Below are 24,458 nucleotides of genomic sequence, written 5' to 3' on the forward strand. Positions count from 1 at the left end.
CTGAACCAGACTCGAACCATGAGAACATAATTAAACACAGTGAAATGAAAAGGCATCTCAAATTTTCTCATAACATGAAAGACAAAAAGAAGCCGAGGAACTGTTCTAGACTGAAGATGACGAAAGAAATGTAATAATGTAATGTATGATTCTTCTAGGATCCTGGATTGAAGAAAGAACAGCTATAAACAACATTATTGGAACAAGTGAGTCATTTAAATAGGGACTAAAGATTAGACAATAGCATTGGATCAGTGCAATTGCTCTTGACCGTGATAGTTTTGTTTTGATTATTTAGAAGAATGATTTTGTTCTTGGGAAATGTACATTGATGTATGTAAACCCAGGAGAATAATATAAGGCATTGGCTGACTATTCTTGTAGTTTTTCTATAAACTTGAAAATTCTCAAAATCGGGGCGCCTGGGTGGCGCAGTCGGTTAAGCGTCCGACTTCAGCCAGGTCACGATCTCGCGGTCCGTGAGTTCGAGCCCCGCGTCAGGCTCTGGGCTAATGGCTCAGAGCCTGGAGCCTGTTTCTGATTCTGTGTCTCCCTCTCTCTCTGCCCCTCGCCCGTTCATGCTCTGTCTCTCTCTGTCCCAGAAATAAATAAACGTTGAAAAAAAAAAAAATTAAAAAATAAAAAAAAAAAAGAAAATTCTCAAAATGAAATGTTATGAATAATAAACAGAACGTGTTTGTGTGTGTGTGTGTGTGGCAATATAAGGAATAATAGAGCAATGAGGGTGCACAGAGGTGGGAGTATCATTTTAAGCTGGTGATGAGAGAGACCTTAATATGTTGACATCTGAGCAAAGATGTAGCAGTAGAGACAACTGAAGAGGCAGACCACATAGCTATCTGAGAAGCAAGAGTTCCAAGCAGCACACCTGCCACACTTAAAAACAGAGAAGATTCTAATGGGACTGAAGCAGAGTGAATGAGAGGGATGATGGAAAGAGAGGAAGTTAGAGAAGTAACAGGGACTAAGATCACTTGCTGAGCCTTATAAGGCATGATGAGCCTGTGGGAATTTTATTCTAATTATGAAGAAAAACTGCTAGGGGTTTCTGAACTGAAATATAATGTAGTCAATTTTGATTCTACTGTAAATGGAATTGTTTTCTTATTTTTAGGATTGTTCATTGTCAGTATATCAAAATATGATTGATTTTTTGTGTATTTTCCTTGTACCTTGTAAAGTTCCTGAATCCATTCACTACATCCAGCAGTTTTTTAGTGGTTTCCTTAGGATATTGTATGTATAAGATCATGTCATTTGTGAATAAAGAGAGTTTTATTTCTTCCTTTTCAACATGAATGACCTTTAGTTCTTTGTCTTGCCTAATTGCACGACCTCCTATATAATGCTGAAAAGAAGTAGTGAAAGTGGACATTCTTGTATTGTCCACAGTCTTGGAAAGCATTTCATTATCTGTAGGCTTTTAGTAAATTCTTTTTTTCAGGTTAAGGAAGTTTTCTTCTATTTCTTGTTTGCTGAGAATCTTTATCATGAGTAGTGGTTGGCTTTTGTCAGATGTTTTCTCTACATTTATCAAATTCTTTGTCCATTGTAATCTACTCTGAAAGGAACATTTTGATGGCTTTGGAGGAAGAGTGGATCAAAGGTAGAACAGAAAGATCTTTTAGAGAACAATTTTAATGGTCCATGCAAGGGACTGTGATGGTTTGGACTATGGTGATAGCAGTGGAAGTCATGAGATTTTGAGGTAAATTTCAAATTTTGAAGTAGGTGGATTTTGAGTAAATTTCAAATATAGAGCTAATGGGATTTGCTAATAGATACAATATAGTATATGAACACAATAGACTTCAAGGAAGACTCTGGAGTTTGTTTTTGTTGTTTTCTTCTATTTTTGAGCAAGAAGGAGGATGGCATTTCTACTTATTAAAATGGAGGCATTTTCTTTTTAACATACTTTTATATTTTAGAGCAGTTTGAGATTCACAGCAAAGTTGAGAGGAAAGAACAGAGAATTCTCATATGTGCCCTCCCCCAACACATGCACAGCCTCTCCCCTTGTCAACATCCTTACCAGAATGGGGACATTTGTTACAATCGATGAACCAATACTGGTACCAAAATTAACCAAACTCCATGGTTTAAGTTAGGATGGACATTTAGTATTGTAGTTCTATGGGTTTTGCCAAATATATAGTGACATTTATCCACCATTATAGAATCATACAGAATACCTTCACTGCCCCCCAAATCCTCAGTTCTAGCTAGTCACCTATCCCACGTCCCTAACGCCTAGCAACTACTAATTTTTTACTGTCTCCATAATTATGCCTTTTCCACAATGTCATATGTTTGGATTAATACAGTATGTTGACTTTCAGATTGGCTTCTTTTACTTAGTAATATGTATTTAAGATTCCTCTGTGTCTTTGTGTCTTGGTAACTCATTTCTTTTCAGTACTAATATTCCATTGTTTATTTACATCACAATTTATTTAATCACATCACCTACTGAAGGATATCTTGGTTGCTTCCTATTTTGGACAATTATAAATAAAGTTGTGACAGAGATCTACATGCAAGTATTTGTGTGGATATGAGTTTTCAACTCATTTGGGTAAATACCAAAGAGCATGATTACAGGATCCTATGGTAAAAGTATATTCACTTTTGTAAGAAACTGCCAAACTGTCCTCCAAAGTGCTTGTACCATTTTGCATTCCCACCAGCAATGAATGAGATTTTCTGTGGCTTCACATTCTTGCCAGCATTTGGTGTTGTCAGTGTTTTTATTTTAATCATTCTAATAGCTGTATAATAGAAATTACATTTTTATCTTCTGTAAACACAGACACACACACAAAGATTAAAAGTCAAGAATGAATAATCAAGTCATCAACTTCGGACTCAATGTGAAACTTCTCCATAGAGGAATTTGTGCTAAACATGAATCCCATCACATTTCATAAGATGGGAGCACTGTAAGATAGTCCCTGTTCATGACTACAAAGGATAGATACTGCCAGAGTTTCAGGTTTGACCAAAAGTACTATCTTTCTTTTTTATTTTTTCCAGGAGAGAGACCACATTTACTGCCTGCCCTGGACTGATGCCCAGAGTGGGCGGGCCATGAGGGGTTAAGGCCCTGTTCTGGAGAGTAAAGGTGCACTCAGTGGATGTGGGTCATGTCGTCAAGGAAGGGTGTCTTCCTGCAGCCAGTGCAGAGCTGGTCCATCCAGAGTGGTACCTCTGGCTGCAAGGACTTGCAGTGTGGGCAGAAGGTGAAGTGCACATGGTAGTTGAGCAGACAGTTGGGGGAGGCCATGTAGAGGTCAGAAAAGGGCATGTGGCACCATGAGATGTAGGTGGGGTTGTGGAGGGTGTGACAATGCTTCCAAACTGAGTGTCGAACGGGGCCTTGGTGATGCACCTTGGCTCCTGCAGCTCCTTCATCCAGGCAGCCAGAACCTACAGCGATTTGGCATACTGGTAGGTTAGCATGCTCTCCAGCAGCCCCGTGAGTGCTTGCTGCCATGTCAGTGAGTCCATGTATTGTACTGCTCCATGCTGATGACGTGAATCTCACGCTCTAACTTAGGAATGATGGCACCCACAGCATGAGGTCCACCAGGTCACTGAACAGGTGGTCTCTGAAGTAGAGCACACAGGGATCACCCCATTCTGTCAGGTGCAAGAAGTTATACATATGATGTGGTCCCAGTGCAGGGAACCCTTCTCATCAAGTTTTATGAAAGGTTTACATTAGTCAGTGAAGAAGCTGGGCTTGTCCGCCTGGACGATGACCATACTGAAGAGCTGGCGCCAGTCAGGACCCACCCTGTGCCATATCCCCTTGTTCATGAAGCTGAAAGGACTGTTAGTGGTGAGGAACAGCTGCTTTCTATGGGCCACCGGGCAGCTCAGGATAGCAAATGTCTCATCCCCTCTCAGGATGTACTTGTCCATATCTCACCCAATCCACTGGTACACGAGGCCCTTCACATCCATGGCTCGAATGGCACCCGTCACATCCTTGCAGAGGTGTGCTTGGTCAGTGACCTAGGAAGTGGTCCACCATGCAGGACAGAGTGCCATCTGTGGCAGGGAGATGTCCATGAACTTCTGGATGAAAAGACCCTTGCCACAGAAGCCATTCATCTGGTACAGTGGGATGTACTGGGTGTCCCCATATAGGTGGATCACCTCCTCCTCAGGCACAGGCTGGAGGCCCTTGGCGGCCATCCCCAGCACCATGTACTGGAAGGCATCAATCTTCATCGGAAGGCTCTTCTGAATGTAGTGGAGGCCTTCTATGGCAAAGCTGGGGTCGTAGTCATATTTCCAGATCCTCTCTGGGTACGTGTAGTGTTAGTCAGGACGTCACAGGTGGCACTGAAGATCTTAGAGTGCAACACATCTGTGTATTGGGCCAGCACGTAGTGGTATTCCAAGCCATGGACTTCAACATCAGGCAGGATGATCTCATTGTTGGCATAGATAGCTGCTGGGTTCAGAAGACAGCAGATCTCAGAGGGGGCAGTCATGCACCAGTCTCCACATGTCCTGGTAATGAGCTAGGTAGAGCTGAGGGCCCTCAGGCTATGGATGCTGGGACCCAGGGGCCACGGCCAAGGCAGGAGGATGAGGTGAAGGTGGCTCACGGCCTATCCCCAGCAACCCCTGCACAGCAGCCAGCACTAAGTGGCCTCCCACAGCCCCATAACCCCATGCCTGCCACACACCACGCTGTTGCCCACGCAGTCCTCCCAACAGTACTATTTTCTATAAGCACTAAGGCACAAATGATTTACATGGTCTGAGTAAATTTACATTGGAGTGCCACTGTGCATATGTTCTTCATTTTATTTTTTTAAGTTCATTTATTTATTTTGAGAGAGCACAAGCAGAGAGGGGCAGAGACAGAGGGAGGGAGAAAGAATTCCAAGCAGGCTCTGCACTGTCAGCACAGAACCTGATGTGGGGCTCAAACTCATAAACCACAAGATCATGACCCCAGCCCAAGCTGGACACTTAAGGGACTGACTCATCCAGGTGCCCCAGGGCATATATTCTTTAAATGAGCTCCTTATAATTTTAGGGTTCTAACAGAACATCTTGTAAATGCATGACATCATCTTGATAGAGATCTGCGACCTTTTCTTATAAGACTTTGAAAAGCATTTTTCTTGAATTGTAAACTCAAAAAAGAACTTTAAAGTTTTCTTAGAACAAATCTATCATTTTCCACCACAGGCAGCTGAGGTCCAGAAAATTTAACTTGCCCAACCGTGTTTGGGATCATCTGCAGTGGGGCACCTCAAGAACTACGTCACACCCTTTCCATTCTACCATTGTGCCCCTTGATATTAACCATCAGTAGTATCCTTACTAATTCTACTTGCCTTTCTTTCCTGAGCAATTACAACTTACCTACAGTTTTTTTATCCTGTTGCATAAAAGCCCTATTTCCGTTTGAAATGGTCAATCTCCTTACAATGAAAACTGATGACAGTGAAGATAATTCTAAAGTCATGGCTCTTCAAGGAATATTTTCACAAATTTTAGATTAGTTTTCCTTAAATAAATTTCAAAGCCTGTAAGGTGGATATCTGAATGGTTTGAGATTTGCCCATCCCTCTTTTTCTGTCATCCCTTTTCTGTGTGTGTGTGTGTGTGTGTGTGTGTGTGTGTGTGTGTGTGTGTTTGAATGTTTAGTTATTTATGAGAGAGAGAGAGAGAGAGAGAGAGGCAGAATCCAAAGCAGGCTCCAGACTCTGAGCTCTCAGCAGAGTCCGATGCAGGGCTCGAACCCATGAATGGCAAGATCATGACCTGAGCCAAGTTGGAGGCCCCATCCCCTTTTCTTAAATTCTGTAAACCTTCCCTCCCCTCCCCTCCCCTCCCCTCCATTCCCCTCCCCTCCCTTTTCCTCCCCTCCCTTCCCTTCCCTCCCCTCCCTTTGTTTCCCTCCCCTCCCTTCCCTTCTCTTCCCTGCCCTCCATTCCCTTCCTTTCCTTTCCCTCCCCTCCCCTCCCCTTCCCTCTCTCCCCTTCCTTTCCCTTCCCTTTCCTTCCCTTTCCTTCCCTTCCCTTCCCTTCCCTTCCCTTCCCTTCCCTTCCCTTGAGTGACCCTGGTTGCCTTTCTTTGCTTTTCTTGTGCTTTTGGGTCCTTTCCTCCCTAGCAGACTCTCCTTTAAGTTAATGAAGACTAATAGTCTGATGGTCACTTCAACATTCATCTTTTACGTTACCATTCCTATGTAGACTCATATACTTCATTTTGTGCAAATCCTGAGATTCTAATTTATATAGAGATAACAGTGCACATTATGTTCTTCCCTAGCAATTAAAAAGAAAAGGTTACTTTCAAGCCTGTTATAAAATAATAACATACTGTATCAGCAAAAAGAGCAGGAACAGTTTTTTTCCTCATTTCCTGAATTAAGGAAAATAGCATATGAACAGACAGCAGAAACATACGGTGATATGAAATCTATTTGAGCAACTAATGTGCTAAAATATAAGGTTGATGAAGTATTGGGATTTATCACTAGGAAAATATAGAAGCAACTGCCACAGTTATCCCCTGGGAAATTAAAAAATAATAAATAAATAAGGAGCCAGTAAGTAACTGTGAATGAGAAGATACAGATGTTTCATGAAAATAAAACACTGTCTTAATGTTGCTTTGACGGTACTTAAATATAATAAGTCTACACAATGACAGATTATCCCAAGACACTACTGGAAAAGAGGTTATCATTATGAGATATTTATAACAGCTAGGTTCTGCTTCAATGTCTAATTGAAATATCAGACATGATATATGCTTAGCAGATATATTCATACTACAATCATACTAAAAATGAAACTCAAACATAAGAAAAAGTATGATGCTACTAGAAGTGAGGAAGGACAGTTTTATGAAGATATGAAAGAAACTTGGATTAGAAATGGAAAATAAACCAGTTACCTTAGATATTAGTGGTTGATGTATTTAATTTAGTTTTATTTTATTCATTTAGTTTATTTCAACTACCTATTTAGACTATCTTTTTTTATATAACATTTAAGGAGTTCAATATTTGAACTCTGGAGAAAGTAACATGACAATTAAATTTTGAAAATGGGGGGCACCTGGGTGGCTCAGTCTAACTCTTGATTTCAGCTCAGCTCATGATCCAAGGTCAAGGGATAGAGCCCAGGGTTGGCCTCCATGCTGAGCATGGAGTCTGCTTAGGATTCTCTCTCTCTCTCCCTCTGCCTCTCGCTCCTGCTCATGTGCTCTTTCCCTGTCTCTGTAAAATGAAAAAAATATTTTTTTGAACATGCAGACACTATAAATTTGTTCCTGTGATAGACTTAAAAGTATTTATAACTCTTCTAAACAGTTTAATGTATTTGATCATTGAAAACCATCATTTAATGTTGCATTATATAGAGTTGTATTGGACAAACACAACTCCTTCTTCTTTTTAAATTGTTTTAAATGTTTATTTATTTTTGAGAGAGAGAGGGAGACAGAGCGCAAGCAGGGGAGGGCAGAGATAGAAGGAGACACAGAATCTGAAGCCGGCTCCAGGCTCTGAGCTGTCAGCACAGAGCCCGATGTGGGGCTCGAACTCAGGAACTGTGAGATCATGACCTAAGCCAAAGTCGTACGCTTAAGTGACTGAGCCACCCAGGCACCCCAAACACAACTCATTCTTCAAATGTAATAATAAAACATTATTTTGTCTTCCAATGTCTTTTATTTTTATTTGATGGGACAATATTTTTCCTGTTCTTGGAAGTAACAATTTTGATACTGACATTAAAATGTCCAGAACCATGTAACAGGTAAAACTTTGAATTTATTTTTGTCACCTTGGGAAGTTCACTTTAGCCTTTAAACTTCAGTTTCTTCATCTCTAAAGTTACAACAATAATAATACCTACCTAATAGGGTTCTTCTGAGGATTAAAGTGAGCCTCATTCATGTAGGAGCACTAAATCAACAATCAATATATTCAGTTGACAGTAGAGATTTTGTTGACTAGAGGGATCACATGAATATGGCTTGTAACCAAACACCCATACCTAATATATCTATCATCTAAGCACAAAATAACATATATATGTATATACATATGTGTGTGTGTAAATATACATATGAATATACGTTTTATACACTGACAAGTATTTAATTTACATCACTATGTCCTTGGAAATATTTTGCTGCAAAGTCCAGCTACATCCTGCAGAGAACAAATAGGTCCTGAGACTACATGGAGATGAATAGGAGAACAGGGGAGAGTAGTTTTCCAGATATCCTTGCTAAGGCCCCAGGCACGAGTGAAGGCAATCTGGCTCCCCCAGTCCAACCTGGTCATCAGCTGAATATCACTGAGCGAACCCAGTCAACATCATGTGGAGACACAGAAGAGCCCAGCTGAGCCCTGTCTGAATTTCTGACACACAAAATCATAATACAGTTAAAAGGTTGTTGTTTTAAGCTGCTAAATTTTGGCATAGTTCTTTACACAGGTAACTGAAAACTATCTTTATTTAGGCTAGGCTTTATTCAGGAGATAGCCATGTTATAATTAAGCTTATATTTAGGTTATCAAGTGTCATCATGAGCTTAAGATGTATTTCTCTCTGGGAACAGGAAAGCCTGAATCTAGGCACATTTGCTTGAAAAAATGAGAAGAATCCTGGAAAATATATAATCCTAAAGAGAAACTAGAGTCTTGCAGATGATCACAACCCACATTAGTGACTAGACCGCATAGACTTCTGTAAAAATTGCTTGGCATCTATATTTTTACCAGCCTCATCTGAATTACTGTCCTAATCCTTATGTATATATGTATACGGAGATGGGTTTGCCATTGGCTGGGTGTGAGTTGAAGAGAGGACAAGTACTACAGTCCAAGCCCGAAGGAGTTATTTCACTTATATTTCCGTAAGATATTGAATGCAAGCATTTCATGCAGACACTCTGCAAACAGCATAGCTATGATACCCTGAAAGTGTCAGCACACCAGAGGAACAGTGCCTAGCAGGGAATCACTGGGTTCAAGAGAAGCAGCGATACTGCCAGGCACGACAGAACTTGACACAGCTGTGGTAGCACCCACTATCTGAATAGTGTGTGGCTTGAAAGAGTCTGGCAGAAGTGGTCAGGAATCGAACAGGTGACCCATGTGGTCATCAGAGGAGAGCAGGTGGAACAATGTCCCAGGCATACTCTGAGCAGTGGAGGAAAAAGTGTCAGGGAGCTCGGACCCTGTGGGTAGAGTGAGCATCATCAAAACGTGAGTCTGCATTCTCTTAACCCAGCTCCTCCAAGCCAGCACTCTGGACTCATTACCTTTCCACGTTCCCCCTGTAAAGCAATATGCATAATGCCCATGGCATGCTGAACGCTCACTGCTACAAAGCCAATCTCTGCTATTACCACATGGGTGGTTACCAAGAGTCAATCAGTCTACTATAAAATCTATCCTATCTATGGCTGCCAAAGCAAGTTTTTGATGAATATTATGTAAACCAATGAGAATTGAATGCAAAAATCATTGTTTTTCAGAAAACTAAATAGTTTTTTCAATAAAGACAGGTCACTATAAAAAGATACTGCCAATTTAGTTTTAAATGATAGAATTGTACAAGGCTGAAACAAAAACACAGAAAGATTATGCACTCAGATTCCTTCACAATTCTCTTTAAGTTCTTGCCCCTCTTTCAAAAAACCAAACCTGGTTTTTAAATATTTAATATTTAATGTTCTGGAAGAGGTGGAAAATGTGCTGACACCTTTAAAGAAAACCCAAACAGGGGCACCTGAGTGGCTGAGTCGGGTGAGTGTCTGACTTGGGCTCAGGCCATGATCTCATGGCTTGTGAGTTCAAGCCCCATGTCAGACTCTGTGCTGACAGCTCAGAACCTGGAGCCTGCTTCAGATTCTGTGTCTCCCTCTCTCTTACTATTCCTGCCCCACTTGCACTCTGTCTCTATCTCTCTTAAAAATAAACAAACATTAAAAAAAATTTAAAAAAAAACAAAAACAAAAACCTTCACCTTTCATACCCTGCTCTGGATGCCCCTGAAAACAAAACAGCATTTTATAGCCGTTACATCTCCTTTTGTGAATCACAGGCAGAGGATGGATTTAGGCGAATATTCCTATGCACATAATTTACTATATAATAATATTTGTTACCACTATCAATTTAACTTCTTTTGCTGAGTTTCTCCTTTTCTTAAGCAATTCTTGATACTGATTTTGACCTACTATATGTTTTCTATATTTTTTAATTTTCACTGGCTTTTAAGAGATAAGAATGTTTTTACTTGTCTTATGTTCACCATCTTTCACAATCTTATTTGGAAAAAGAAGACTGAACTGCCAATAGTTATATATAAACCTAATTTCTTTGATTTTGATATGAATTTACTAAGAAAATAAAATTCAAGGTCTCGAAACTTCCTATCAGAGATTCTAACCTTTGTTCTAAGTTGTATTAGCTAGGGTAGTAAAGTAGCTTGTAGGAAATAAACCCTCAAATCTCGGTCTTGCGCACCATATAGTTCATCTCTTACGTACAGGGTCCAATTGTGAATTTCTGGTCAGCACCATTCAGGAATCAGGCTTTTCCCATTGTTCCTTAAGGCATGGAAATCTCCTCCTGGATTTTCTGCATGTACTCAGGAAAGCAGTGCAATGAATATGCATGGAAAGTGGTGGAAGAGTTTTAAATGGACCCGGCCTAAAGTCATGCATGAACTCTACTCATGTTGTATTAGACAGAATTCAGTTGTCTAGTGACATCAAACTGCAAGGAATACTGACACATATCGTCTAGCTGTTTGTCTTGGACGAAGAAGCAAGGCTGAGCAAGCATATGGCAGCTTCTACAGCAAAAGCCATGCACTGCCTATGTTTCCAACACATAACAACAAACTTATCCCGTCTCCTAAAATGGTACTGAGGAGGAAAAAGAAAGATGTTCTCCGTTTTAACTTTTATTGCCCTTCTTAATGTAAAGACTTAAGACAAATCTTACCTGTAATGTGTTATAATATATTCTGAATTATTGATATCAATAACCAAGTTATTTCATTGCTATAATGTCCACTGAAACTTGCCTTCCACAGTGTTACACATATAGTTATGGAACACAGATATTACTTCTATAGGAATTAAAAGAAACATAACAATAGCTTTCAGAGAAATAATCCCTGGGCAAAGCTAATTTTTTTAATGTTTATTTTTGAGAGAGAGAGAGAAAGAGAGAGAGAGAGAGAGAGAGAGAGAGAGAGTGGGGGAGGGGCAGAGAGAGAGGGAGACACAGAATCTGAAACAGGCTCCAGGCTCTGAACTGTCAGCACAGAACCCGACTCGGGGCTCGAACTCATGAGGCATGAGATCATGACCTGAGCTGAAGTCAGATGCTTAACCAACTGAGCCACCCAGGCTCCCCTAAAGCTAATTTTAATAGAAAGTTCATTGTCCTTACTGATTTTGATTGAATAAATGTAGTTGGTTGGTTGACTTCTTTGATTTATTTAAACTAATGAGAAATAAAAAAGGGTTTTTATTACACAAAGATAATTACAGATTATGGAAACACAATCTATATTCATTTTAGATTCTGAAAGACTGTATGAAAACCAAATGTGATATGAAAATAACAGAAAAATAATTTAAAATCTGGAGAATATACTTCATCGAGGTTTATATCCCAAGGAAAACCAAGCTAGAATTACATAAGTTAGAGCTCTAAAAACATTCTTTTTTAATGTACAATTTAGAAATGAAATAATCAAATCCAATTTAGATGAAATATTCAAAATGATTAATTTAAGATGTTTCACCAAAAAAATTCTTTAAATGTCCCAAGGGAACACAGTGTTTTAAACTACAATCCAGAAAAACTTTAAACTATGAAAGAAAATAACTCCACTGTATATTTCTAATATTTTAGTTAATATCCATGATAAGACATTCTAGATCAAATAGCTTTAATGGACTCTCTTTATGGAATGCTCCTGCTACAGATCCTTCAGGAGAAAGATAATCTGCTTGTCTGTCTTCTTTGAATGACCTCCTTGGCTGCCTTTAAAATACCATTTTCCAGTCAGCAGCACTTAATTCTCCTCATCCATTTATTCATCCTAGCCCAGGCCAAGAATATTCTGGCATACTTCAGAACTAGAGGGTTGGATGGGTGGTGCCTGATAGTTTGTTCTTTGGAACAGTTATGATCACTGATGGAATAATAATTCATCTGACCAGAAAGGCCAAAGAAAAAATTGGAGAGGCCTGGGAAGCAAAACTGAGTTCAAGCAAAACACTGTAGTAGGTGAGATTTATTTTCAGCATTTTTGATCGCTTTCCTTTCACTAATTTCCCCTCTTTAAGTTCCTCACTGTGAGGCTCAGCTTGAATGTAACCTCAGACAGTGCATTACAATCTGAACTTTTTCTCTGTTCTTTTATCTTGGGCATCATTTCACCCAGGCCTCCTCAATATCCTAGATGATGTTTACTGGCATAATTGATTAATCTTTGGTAATACCTGACTGCACATCAGTGCAGCGTGGTGTTACTCTATCCACAATCATTAGTATTTTAACACAGACCTACAGACATGAACATTTGAATTTCTCTTAGAGGCTGATACAGAATTCTGAAGATGTGTATACAAAGACGAGTCCCCAGCCTTCAAATCTGATCTGTATCTGTACTACAGTTACGGCCTTCTCCTTTGACAATGGGCCATTATTTTTCTTTCTTTCCTAATGTGCAATGGGATAATGGGTGTGTGTGAAGGGAGCAATCTCCTAGTAGATATTCATATAATTCATGCTATAAGAAGGCTGATTATTTTGTTACTTTAGATTACAATTATCTTCTTTTTTTAATAATTTTTTAAAATGTTTATTCATTTTTCAGAGAGAGAAAGACAGAGTATGAGTGGGGCAGGGGTAGAGAGAGAGATGAAGACACAGAATCTGAAGCAGGCTCCAGGCTCTGAGCTGTCAGCACAGAGCCCAACGTGGGGCTTGACCCCACAAACCATGAAATCATGACAAGAGCTGAAGTCAGATGCCTAACTGACTGCACCACCCAGGCGTCCCACAATTATCTTCTGAACATGATGGTCACAATTTCAAACGCCCACAGGAGCTCGGTGGGTAAAACAAATGTGTGAATTTGGCAGTACATACTTCTACTTAGGAGTATTTAATCAATAAAATATCTTAGACAGAGAACACATGAGTGGGGGAGACGTAAAGAGGGAGAGAGAGAGAATCTTACACAGGTTCCATGCTCTGCACAGAGCCAGATGTGAGATTTGATCCCATGATTCTGGGATCATGACCTGAGCCCAAATCAAGAGTCTGATGCTCAACCAATTGAGCCACCCAGGCACCCTCTACCTATGAGTATTTAAGTTAAACTGTCATAATTATCATGCTGGCTAAATTAAACATGCTTGCATCCTCTGCTTTAAGGTTCTTAACAACAAAACCACACCTCTGTGTTAAGGAACAGGAGGCTACACATCACTAATAAGAATGAAAATCTCATCAGAGGCAGAAGGTACTCTATTACTCTATTACTCTGAGTCTTGATGATGGAAGAAAGGTCAAGCTATCTAATCTATAATTAAGAGCAGAAAGCTAATGTCTGAAGAGCAATATCCCATGTTTAAAAAAAATATGTCCATTTGTAAAGTAAATAGATGATAAGCTTCTGGGATTTAAAATTCTCTTCCTTATTATTTAATCTATTTTCAACCATTACACAATTAAAAAATGGTGCTCTTTTAATCAGAAAAGGAAACAATGAAATCTTTGTTCATTAAGATTAATTTGTTTAGAAGACAATGTTTATACTAACATGTTGATAGAACCATGCCCAAGTGGCGGGCATCAGGATAGCAGGCCATCACAGGGACCTGGGCCTGGATATCCTAAAAACCATAGGTGCTCACAATAGTCTCCAGACAGGATGCAAAGTGGAGCACTCTAGTGAACAACTCCCAGCTGTGGGCTTTGCATGACCGCATGGCTCTACTGCTTACACTTCTGTGTATTTGTCATTTTTTTCCCCTGGTCATTTTGGGAATCCAGCCTGTATAAACTATGTTAATGGAACCAAGAGAAAGAGATATGGTCCATATTTGAAAAGAAGGGTAGAACGAGACAAACTCCTGGAAATCCAGCTTGCTGGTGACAGCTACTGAAGGCCCCTGGGAAGATAAAGTCCGCAAGGCCCCTGACCCTGGTATTTGTCCCAAAGTCATGCTTTGATTTACATTTTTCTTGAAGGGGAAGACAGTATTCCCTAAACCTGGAATGAAATGAGTCAAGCAATGCCCTCTAAGCCCCCCCTTTGTTTTTCACTGCTCTTAGACATTCTTTTAGGATAGAAATGTGAAACTGAGGCATAAAGCCTCACACACCTTCATAGATGACGTAACTTTGCCTCAAAGAGGGGGGAAAAAAAACTACATAATTACTTTATGGGAGAGCCAAAGAGATTTTCTTTGGTGCCTTGACTACCGTTTTTGTCCATGCTCACAACTAAGCAAACAAGAGGGGAGGGAGAAGTAACTTGGTTTTTTCAGATGGTTGATTGTACTTATTCTTATCTTAGCCAGAGTTGGAGACCTAGAGCGACAGGAGCCTGATGTTTCCTAACTGCTCCCCAATCAATATATACACGTCTCGGTCTGGTATTTAAAGCCATCCACAGTTGCCCTTGTATTAATTTTCTATTAATGCATCACCACAAGTTACCACAACTTTAGCAGATTGAAACAACACCTATTCATTATTTCACAGTCCTGTAGGCCAGAAATCCCAGAATGCTCAGATAGGGATTGCTTGCCAGAGCAACCTCTGGGTCTCACAAGATCAAAGTGAAGGTGTCAGCCCACCCATCACTTATCTGGAGGCTTTTGGAGAAAATCCCCCTCCCAGGAGCCTTCAGACTGTTGGCAGAATTCAGTCTCATGCAGTTGTATAATTAAGGTCCTGTTTCCTTGAACCAGAGTTTCTAGAGGCTGCCCACATTCCTGGGCTGGTAGCCTCTCCTACTTCAAAGCCAGCAATGATGCACTGGATCCTTCTTGTGTTTTGAAGGTGACTTCTGCTTTCACCAACCTGGGAAGGAGCTCTGCTTTTAAGGGCTCATATGCTCACACTGGATCCACCAGGATAATCCAGGATAATCTCTTTAAGATTATCAATACTTTAAGATTATCACTGTAACAACATCAGAAAGACTCTTTTTTCCATGTAAAGTAATTTATTCATAATTGTTCTATCTCATCACATTCGTAGGTTCCAAGATTTAGAAAATGGAATCTTGAGGTGGGAGTGGGGGGAAGGAGGAGGTTTTAAGAATTCTGCTTACGGAAGATCCTAAACAACAATATTCCAAGTGGAATCAAGACAATTCACTTCCTCAAACCACACCTATAGTGTCCTGTTTATCTTTTCTTACCTAGTTTCCTCTTTGTAGGATGTATCTCTCTGTTTACATTCCACTGCCTGACCCCACCTACCTAGGTCCTGCTGTAGCTTCAAGGTCAACTTCAAAGGGCTCTTCCAACAAAAATTCCCCCTAGTGTGATCAGGCCCGTTACCATCCACACAGTTTAATGTATACTTCTCTTTTGATCCTAATTACATTATGCATTTCATTTTGTTCATCTTTATACTTATTTACTCCTTGATAATGTATTGATGCAAATGCATGGAAAGCTTTGAAGGTGTCTTCCTCACCTCTGAGTACCTCTACCATTCAGTTCCTTATTACAGTTGAATTGTCACATATTCAATATGGTATTTTCTCAAAAGAAAGATGTCATTCTTTTCCCAAAGGGACCAAAGGCTTGAACCTGTATGTAGGATACTCCTGACCTGCTCTGTGTGTGCTATCATGTGTATTCTCTGCCAGAACAGCACTCACCACACTATAGTGGTAGTATTTCATCACATCAGTGCCTCTAACACAAAATATCTCAAGGACAGGGGGTCAGCTTCAGTCATTTATTTTCTCATTTGGCACAGGTGGAGTTAACTATTAGGCCTTGTGCCACGTACAGCGATACCACTGTGAACAAAAGAGACCTCATGGAACATACAGTCTAACGGGAAAGGCAGACATTAGGGAAACAATCAAAGAAATAAATATATACTTACAAGGTTCAGGAAGGAATCTGATGGAAGAATGAGAGAAGCTATTAGAAAGAATACCAAGGAACCTTACTGAAGGGGAAGGGCAAGTGGTACTTCCTTGAAAAGTGACATTTAATCTGAAACTTGAAAGAAAAACAGGAACTTTTCAGGAAAGAACATTGATAAGAATGGTCCAGGCAATGGTAGTGTAAGTAGGGGAGATGATGTGAAACGAAGCTAGAGAAGTAAAAAGTCAGGTCATTGAGAGCCTCATATGAGTTGAGGATTTAGATTCTCATTTAAGTGCTATTACAGTTACTGAAATTAAAGTTTTAAGTAAAGAAGCGAGATGGCTAGACTGAGTGTTTCAAAAGAACATGAGCGGTAGTGTGGTGATGAGTTGGAAGAACCACCCAGCAAAGAAGAGAGAGCAACAGAGGGGCCACAACAACCACCCACGGACTAGCCATCTTCAAGTATCCATGACATATGGACCTTTTGATCAAATACTAGTAGACTCCTGGGCTTCTATGGGTAGAGAGACTCCTACCTCAAATACTCACTCCATGTTGGTTGTAAAGACGTTAAAAATGCTATGCAATAACATTTTTATGGAAGCTTAAAATATGTGTCAGTCAGGGGGCGCCTGGGTGGCGCAGTCGGTTAAGCGTCCGACTTCAGCCAGGTCACGATCTCGCGGTCCGTGAGTTCAGCCCCGCGTCAGGCTCTGGGCTGATGGCTTGGAGCCTGGAGCCTGTTTCCGATTCTGTGTCTCCCTCTCTCTCTGCCCCTCCCCCGTTCATGCTCTGTCTCTCTCTGTCCCAAAAATAAATAAAAAAATTAAAAAAAAAATATGTGTCAGTCAGTACAAATCATTGGACTTGTAATGTTTATGTGGCTCAATTAAATTCCATGTGCAAAATACCTAACACATCAACTGGCCTATGGTAAGTAATCAAAAAATATTAAGTCCCTTGTGCCTCTTCTTTATGTGGTCCACACCACAACATGACATATTGGTGCCACTTGATTTAAACTACTATTTCCTCATCAGACACCAACGTAGTCTATATTCAAATGGTCTGTTTTAAGAATCCCATTACCAAATAAAATTTACAAAGTCCATCAAAGTTATATTATTCATCTATACACCTGAGTGAATTACTTACATTAATAAAGGAGACCATACAATCATTACCAATATGATTCTTAAAAAGGGCAAAAGCCCTATCGAGCATTCCTCTGAGCTGGCTACAAACTCCACCGCACTGAATTCAGAGTCAGTAAGACAGAAGTGATAAATGAGTTAGCATGACCCAATATCAATAAATACTCCATCCACATGGGTTTTATCCAAGGCAGTTCAAAAATTTTGAGGAGGAAAAAATAGGCCAGTGGCAGAGGTCCTGGAAAACTAGAATATTTTGGAAAAGTTTTGAAAGACCTATAATCAGAATAACATCCAAAGAGAATAAAGTAGGTGAAATTAGAAAGAATGAACTACAAATTGTGAAGAAAATCAGTGTAATTGGCACGCTAAGTAAATTCTTGTTGAAAGAAGAGTGTAGCAATTTTCCTCATGATTACACATGTGAAGTATTAGAGATTTCAGTTGGTTTACAAATTGATGCAGTTATTGACTAAGCATGGACTATGAATCAGTTCTTCTGATATTCCAGAAATCTTTCACTTAATTCCTCCTCCAAATTGACTCTCTTTCCTCCTCCACCTTGCTCACTACCTAGCATGGATTACGTCAATAGGCTCCCAAGTCCTCTGGCTTCCAGTTTGGTTTGGCCGGCAGGAAGCTGAGAGCGAGAGGGAATTCAGGACAGAGTTATCTGTTTTCCTGAATCCCAGCCTGTTAATTTGCCCTGGCAGCCTGTGTCACTTGACACAAGGTCACTTTGCCACTGCAGGTGGCTGCTATATGAGACATTCTCTTTTTTAGAGTTTTAGTAATATCTTCTTCCCATTGTCCATTCAGCTCTATGGGTGATGAAACCTTGCTTCCACTAACTCCAGGTTTCTGTGCTGTGTCTTGTGTCTCCCTCCACCCCACCACCACACACACGCCTTTGTAATTAATCCCTTGTATAAATAAACTCTCCTCAAGTTAGGCTAATTTGAATGTGATATCTTTTCCATTTGAGATCTTTCCTGATATCTATAATTCCTGACAAACTCTATTTGCACTAGACCTGTGTTTCCAAACTTCAGTTATTCACGTAAGGACTCTGGGGCCAGAGAATTCTGAGCAACTGATCTTTGTTTTCATGCCATAGTACTGAGTTCAGAAACATCTTTGAACCAGATTTGGCCAGCCTGGGGTGGGGAGAAGGTGATAAATGGGGGCTGTGTTCCTGGCCTGAGTGTTCTGTGCTAACATGTGTTCTGTAGTCATACTGTATATTCTACAGCACTGACAGTGATGAGGTGCACCTGGCATCTCAGGATGAGGGGGAATCCAGCCCAGACCCACACTAGCCTACCTATAAGTGGCTCGAGTCATCCATATTTAAGGCAGACCTGGAAGGCTGCTGAGCTTCTAGGCGCTCTGGTGTCACCTTCAATGACACATGTTATCACCCAAAACTGTATGACCCCTGGATGAAGACTGTGAGGTCTAGAAAGAAGCTTGTATAATTATGAGACCTAAGAAATGTGGCTTATCTTTCTGCTCCTACTTGTGATTGTTCTGGCTTCATTCTCTATATCCTTTGACTTTGTAAACTTTGTCCGGCATACCTCAGTGGTCTCTGAGTCTTCTCTCACCTTCACTGCAACCCTACTCTTGAGATGTGTCGATACAGAAGTCATGTGATAACTGTATTCATGATTTATGCCTGATCTACCTACAACTTCTCAATCGATTTTAAATCCACTCCTTATTTTAAAAAATATTACAATATTTTATCAGGTAAAATATAGTAAAATCACAAACATGATATGCTAGTTGTGTGATTTCTTATACACATTAAGATAAATACCCAACACTGTTCAGATTCTGCTGACATAGGTTGCTTAAGTACTGGGATCACCCCTTCACTGAAATCAACTTAAAGTCTTAGCTTAAAAAAAAAAAGATTTTTAAATCTTCATAAAAGCACAGATGAGCTGGCAGAAGAGTGAACGATTCCCAGATGCTGCCCAAACCTGGGTTTTTGTGGCCTTATGATAGGCAGAAATAAGAGATAAGCTTCAAAGCCTAGGCAAAAAGGGGAATCTAAGAGGAGAGTTCCACTGCTTATAATACTTGCTCTCTCAAGTTGTAAACCACTCAGAAGTGAATAGAAACAAACTCTCTACTTAGACCTGAGAAATGGGGGTGGGGAGTTATCGCTGAAAATACGGGACTAGAAGGTAGCCTTCTTCCATTTGCACCCATTTTATCAAGGCAGACCAAAATTACCCAATTCATAAATATGACTCAGAGTGATCCAGGAAGTGTCATGTTCCTACTTGCTTAGCCGAAGCAAACACAGCCCTATCTGGAGGAGTCACTGGGATCAAGCCCTCAAAATACACTGACAATAAAAATGAGCAAATCATAGGAAAAATAACAATTACACAAAGAAACAAAGCTCCCCAAGGAAGAAGAATAAGCAAAAACAACCAACAGAAGGGTCAGAAATACAGGAATTTCAGAAACTAAAAATATCAGGACACAGATTCTGAAAACATTATATACATCATGCTTGAAGCAATAAAAGACATTAATGAAAATGCAGGTATCAAGAAACTATAAAAAATAACCAAGCAGATTTTTAAGAATCAAATAAGACTTCTAGAAATGAAAATTGTAATGATTAAACTTATAAATATAAGTGTTTAATATCGGTTTACACCTATGTCAAAAGATAATTCGTTAAATGGAAGATAGATCTGGCTAACCAGAATGTATCATAAAGGGGCCAAAGAGAAAATACAAAAGAGAAAATAAGAGACAATGAAGATATAGTAAGAAGTCTGACATATGTTAAGACACAGTTTCATATGGAAAAAAAAGACAATTGGCCAGTAAAAGTTGAAGATAATAATATTTCAGATGTATCAGAACTGATGAAAGACATCAATGCTCTCATTCAAAATACCTAGGTGGCACCTCAATAGTTTAGTCAGTTAAGCGTCCGACTTCAGCTCAGGTCATGATCTTGCAGTTTTTGAGTTTGAGCCCCACAATGGCTCTGTGCTGAGAACTGTGAGCCTCTTTGGATTCTCTCTCAAAAGTAAATAAATAAACTTTTTTTTTAAACACTTAACAAATGCCAACCAGGATAAATTAAATCAACATCCAGACTTACCATGATGAAACTTCAAACACCAAAGAAAAAGAGAAACTCTTAAGAACCACCAGAAAGAAAAACAAAAGACAAAAACCATAAACCATATTACTTCTAAATGAACAAATGGTGAATGAACAGCTGAAACACAGAACATAGGTGTCAACCCAGAATTATAAAAGTAGCCAATATTTCTTATGAAGGAAATTAAAGAGGGGCACCTGGGTGGCTCAGTCGGTTAAGCATCCAACTTTGGCTCAGGTCATGATCTCACGGTCCGTGAGTCCGAGCCCCGCGTCGGGCTCTGGGCTGACAGCTCAGAGCCTGGAACCTGCTTCAGATTCTGTGTTTCCTTCTCTCTCTGCCCCTCCCCTGCTCATACTCTGTCTCTCTCTGTCTCAAAAATAAAATAAAAACATTAAAAAAAGAGAATGAAATTAAAGATGCTTTCAGAAGAATCAATACTGAGAAACTTTGGTAGCTATTACCCTCACCAAAAGAAAATTCCAAAGTATGTTCAGTAGCTGTAAGAAAATTAATGAGTTTTTAAAAAATAAATAGTAGAAAATAACAAATCAAAAGCAATCCTTCTGTAATAATTCATAAAATAAATAAACCACTCACAAGATTGATCAAGAGAGATAGGGTGAGAGCTCTAAAACATCGCATAGAGAAAGTTAAATGCAAAGAAAAGAGACATTAATAAAATAAACCATAAGAGAATACCATGAACCACTCCAAAGCAAAAGATTTTAAAACTTGAATGAAAATGATCAGTTCTCCCCAAAAATCCTAACATAAGGAAATTAACTAAAAATATTTTAAAAACTGGAATTGGCCTTTAACCATTAAAGAAATGGTAGCGGGCTAAAAATCTTTCAGTAATAACAAAAGGAAGTCCTACTAGGACCAGACAGAGAGGTATATTCTAATTTATATTCAAGAAAAAGGTAATCTTTCTCTCACAGTTATACTGCAGAGAACTAAAATACTAGAAAGATCCTAGAATCATTGCATGAGATTACTAGAACCTCAAATACCAGATCTCACAAGGACAGCCTAAGACCAGAAAATTATAGGCCAATCGTAGGAAATTCTAAAAAAATACCATCCGCTTGATTCCAACAATGTACACCATGAGAGAGACCATGACCAAGTAAGTTGCATCACTGTAATGCAAGCTGGATTTAATATTATAAAATATTATTGCTATAGTTCACCACTATCATAAAGAAAAAAAAGAAAATCATATGTTTATCCCAGCAAATACAGGAACAGCATTTGATAAAATACAATACCATTCAAAACCAAAACTCTTAACAAAGTAGAAATAAAAGAAGAATTCCTGAACTTGTTAATGCTGATATACCAAACTCTACAATGAACAACATAGCTGAGAGTGAATCAGCAGAAGGAATTCTTCTATCAGTCACTGTCCCTTGGACCAGAAACCACCCTTTCTACTACAGCTCAGCCAAATGTCCAAGGTGAATTTCCAATTGCTGTGTGTGGTCCGTTGGGGTGGTACAATGGTACTTCTTTAGAAATCACTCTCAGTTTTCTATAATTTATCATCACCTTCACACGCAGAACAGTCTCCTTCATTTCCCGGCCGTGTATGTTAGCCCAAGCCCCTCACATGTCAGATGTGACTTGACCTCCGGGACTCAGAGAAATGGCGGTCACTGGGTCCCCCTCTCTCTGCAACAAGAGTTGCTTTGTGGGGATTCTAAGTGCAGATGGAGATCTTGGAGTTCACCTTCTACAAGTCCTCTCTAATATAAGAATCCTAGAGAAAGCCACCTCGTAAGTGACTACTGAAAAGGCTGCCTGTGCTTTCCCTTCTTTCTGCTCTCTCTGCTGACCACCCTGTAGCCCCTGAGGAGGTTCTAAACATTTCATGAGATCCTCTGTAATTCACTTGCATCACTCTACTAAGGAACCTAGAAGCCACAATGCCTTCTGAGAGTCAGCTTCATCTCAGCCCAACAGTTCTCAAACAAGGACAAAAATAACAATTCAGATAAACCTCCTTTCTGGGGGGATGGGGAGGAGGTGATAACAAGTCTTTGGAGCAGACGTGGGCTGCAGAATATGCCCAGCAATCTTAAATGTGCACTCACAAGTCCAGGCAACCACTAACGTTAACACCAACAGCTAATGTTTACTGAGCACTTACCATGTGCCCAACGTCGTCCTGACTCTTCTAACCCATTTATTCCTCATGTCAAGCCTATGGCATGGGTCCTAGTAATGATCTCATCTTATAGATAAAGCAACCCAGGAACTTGGTGATAAAGCCAAGCTAAGTCATCTGGCTAAGGTTATCCTGCTGGCAACTGGCAGAGAGAGGACTTAAAGCTTTGCAACAATTTAGACTTTACACTGTGAACCACTGTGCTAGATTTCAAGAAAGCACAGTTTCTTTATTTTCTTTGAGTAAACTTAAATGACTCCCTGAGTCCCCAGATGGAAGGAAACTTCATCTCAGTCACTGTTGGGGCACCCCATTAAATGTCTGCAGTTGCATAGGCTGCAAATCACCATGGGTGCAATCCAGGTGGACTCTTCCCTGCGGTGGCTCAGAATTTCCTCTAACATGTCATGTTACTATGCATCTTGAAAACAGCATTTCCCCCCAAATTCCCACCGACTGGAATAGTGTAAAGTTTTATTACAGTCAAGTTTGCAGGGCCCTCCTCCTCTGTTAGGCTTATGCAAGAATCCCAGAGGTACAGGTAGTCTGGGACATTTGGGAAAGCCCCACTGTTCTCAGTTTCTCTTGCTCTCTGTTCCAAACTGGTCACTGAGGGTGTGTTCGTGATCTTGAAGTTGGAGGCTTTGCTGGTTAGATGCCAACCTTGAGCCCAGGAATCAGTACCAGGATGAAGCATCGTACTTGGGAACGAGGCTCACAGGGACACTACCCATCTGGCCTCCCAAAAGCCCTGACAGCCCTGGGGTCCAGGGAAACAGCAGGATACAGAAGGTCTCATATGCCTTTCCCCATAATGGGTCCCAGGAAAAGTTCTCCAAATGTTTTCTCCTCCCCAGCTTTGACCAGTTCCTGAAGGTCCTCCTCTCCTTAGACAATTCAATCCCATGGCTCCCTTTAATCTACCTTTAACAAAAGCTCTCAGTAGGTACTGATTTTGCTTTGTCTGGCAACTCTTACTTCTGGCCCTACCACACAAAAGCCATTATTAACTTCCTGTGGTAAGAAAAAAGACTTGGCCACTATCTTGGAATATGGAAAGGAAAATTACCTACAGCCAAAGAACAAAAGACAAATTATTATTTCAGTAAACTATCCTACTCCCTACACATATTTACTTAAAAACAGTCCTAACAGATATATCCCAAAATATTAGTAGAGGGTGCCATGGTCTCAGGAAATTTAAATTACTTTTTCTTTCTTTTAATCATATTTTTCAAGTTTTCTACAATGAATGTATATTTATGAATTGTTTCAAATATTGATTTATCATTTAAAAGTGCTCATATGGGTTTTTCTGTTAACTAATTCAAAAGTTAATTTTTTCCCCTGATTTAAGAATGCCAAGAAGACTACAGTTCAAAAATTAGACAAATACATGTCTGTGGTGTATATGCTAAATGATTTCAGTGAATAGAGTGACTGCATACACTGGGTTTTGTTTTAACATTAAAACCATCTTTAGGGAGGAACAAAAAGCTAAAAATACTGTTCACTTCATGGGGGGAAAAAGGAGCAACTGACCACCCACTTACTGAGAAGTGGTAAAACTGGGTCCCCAATCACACAGAAAAATGGATTCAAAATCACTTCACTTTGTCCTGCCTCACCTCAATCAGTGTTTTAGAGGAAAGCTTTTTTTCATAATTCAAAAAATTACTGGAATTCAGAAACAATGAACATGTTATTGTGGTGGACATAGTACACGCTATATCACTTCCAATGACATCAATGACAAGCCACGGTTTGACTAGTGAGATTAAAATTTATCTCACAGCTATTCAACTCCAGCGCTTTTTGG

The 24,458-nt window shown here is 39.8% G+C and overlaps 1 pseudogene; it reads right to left on the reverse strand.

Moving 5' to 3' along the window:
- Nucleotides 1-3,151: 3,151 nt before the first annotated feature.
- The window catches only part of LOC112860686 (5'-nucleotidase domain-containing protein 2 pseudogene), a 44,410-nt pseudogene continuing 23,103 nt past the window's right edge, over nucleotides 3,152-24,458 (reverse strand).

The sequence above is a fragment of the Puma concolor genome, chromosome A1 (genome assembly GCF_028749965.1).
Source record: "Puma concolor isolate L17-30 chromosome A1, mPumCon1.1.hap2, whole genome shotgun sequence".
Lineage (NCBI taxonomy): Eukaryota > Metazoa > Chordata > Mammalia > Carnivora > Felidae > Puma > Puma concolor.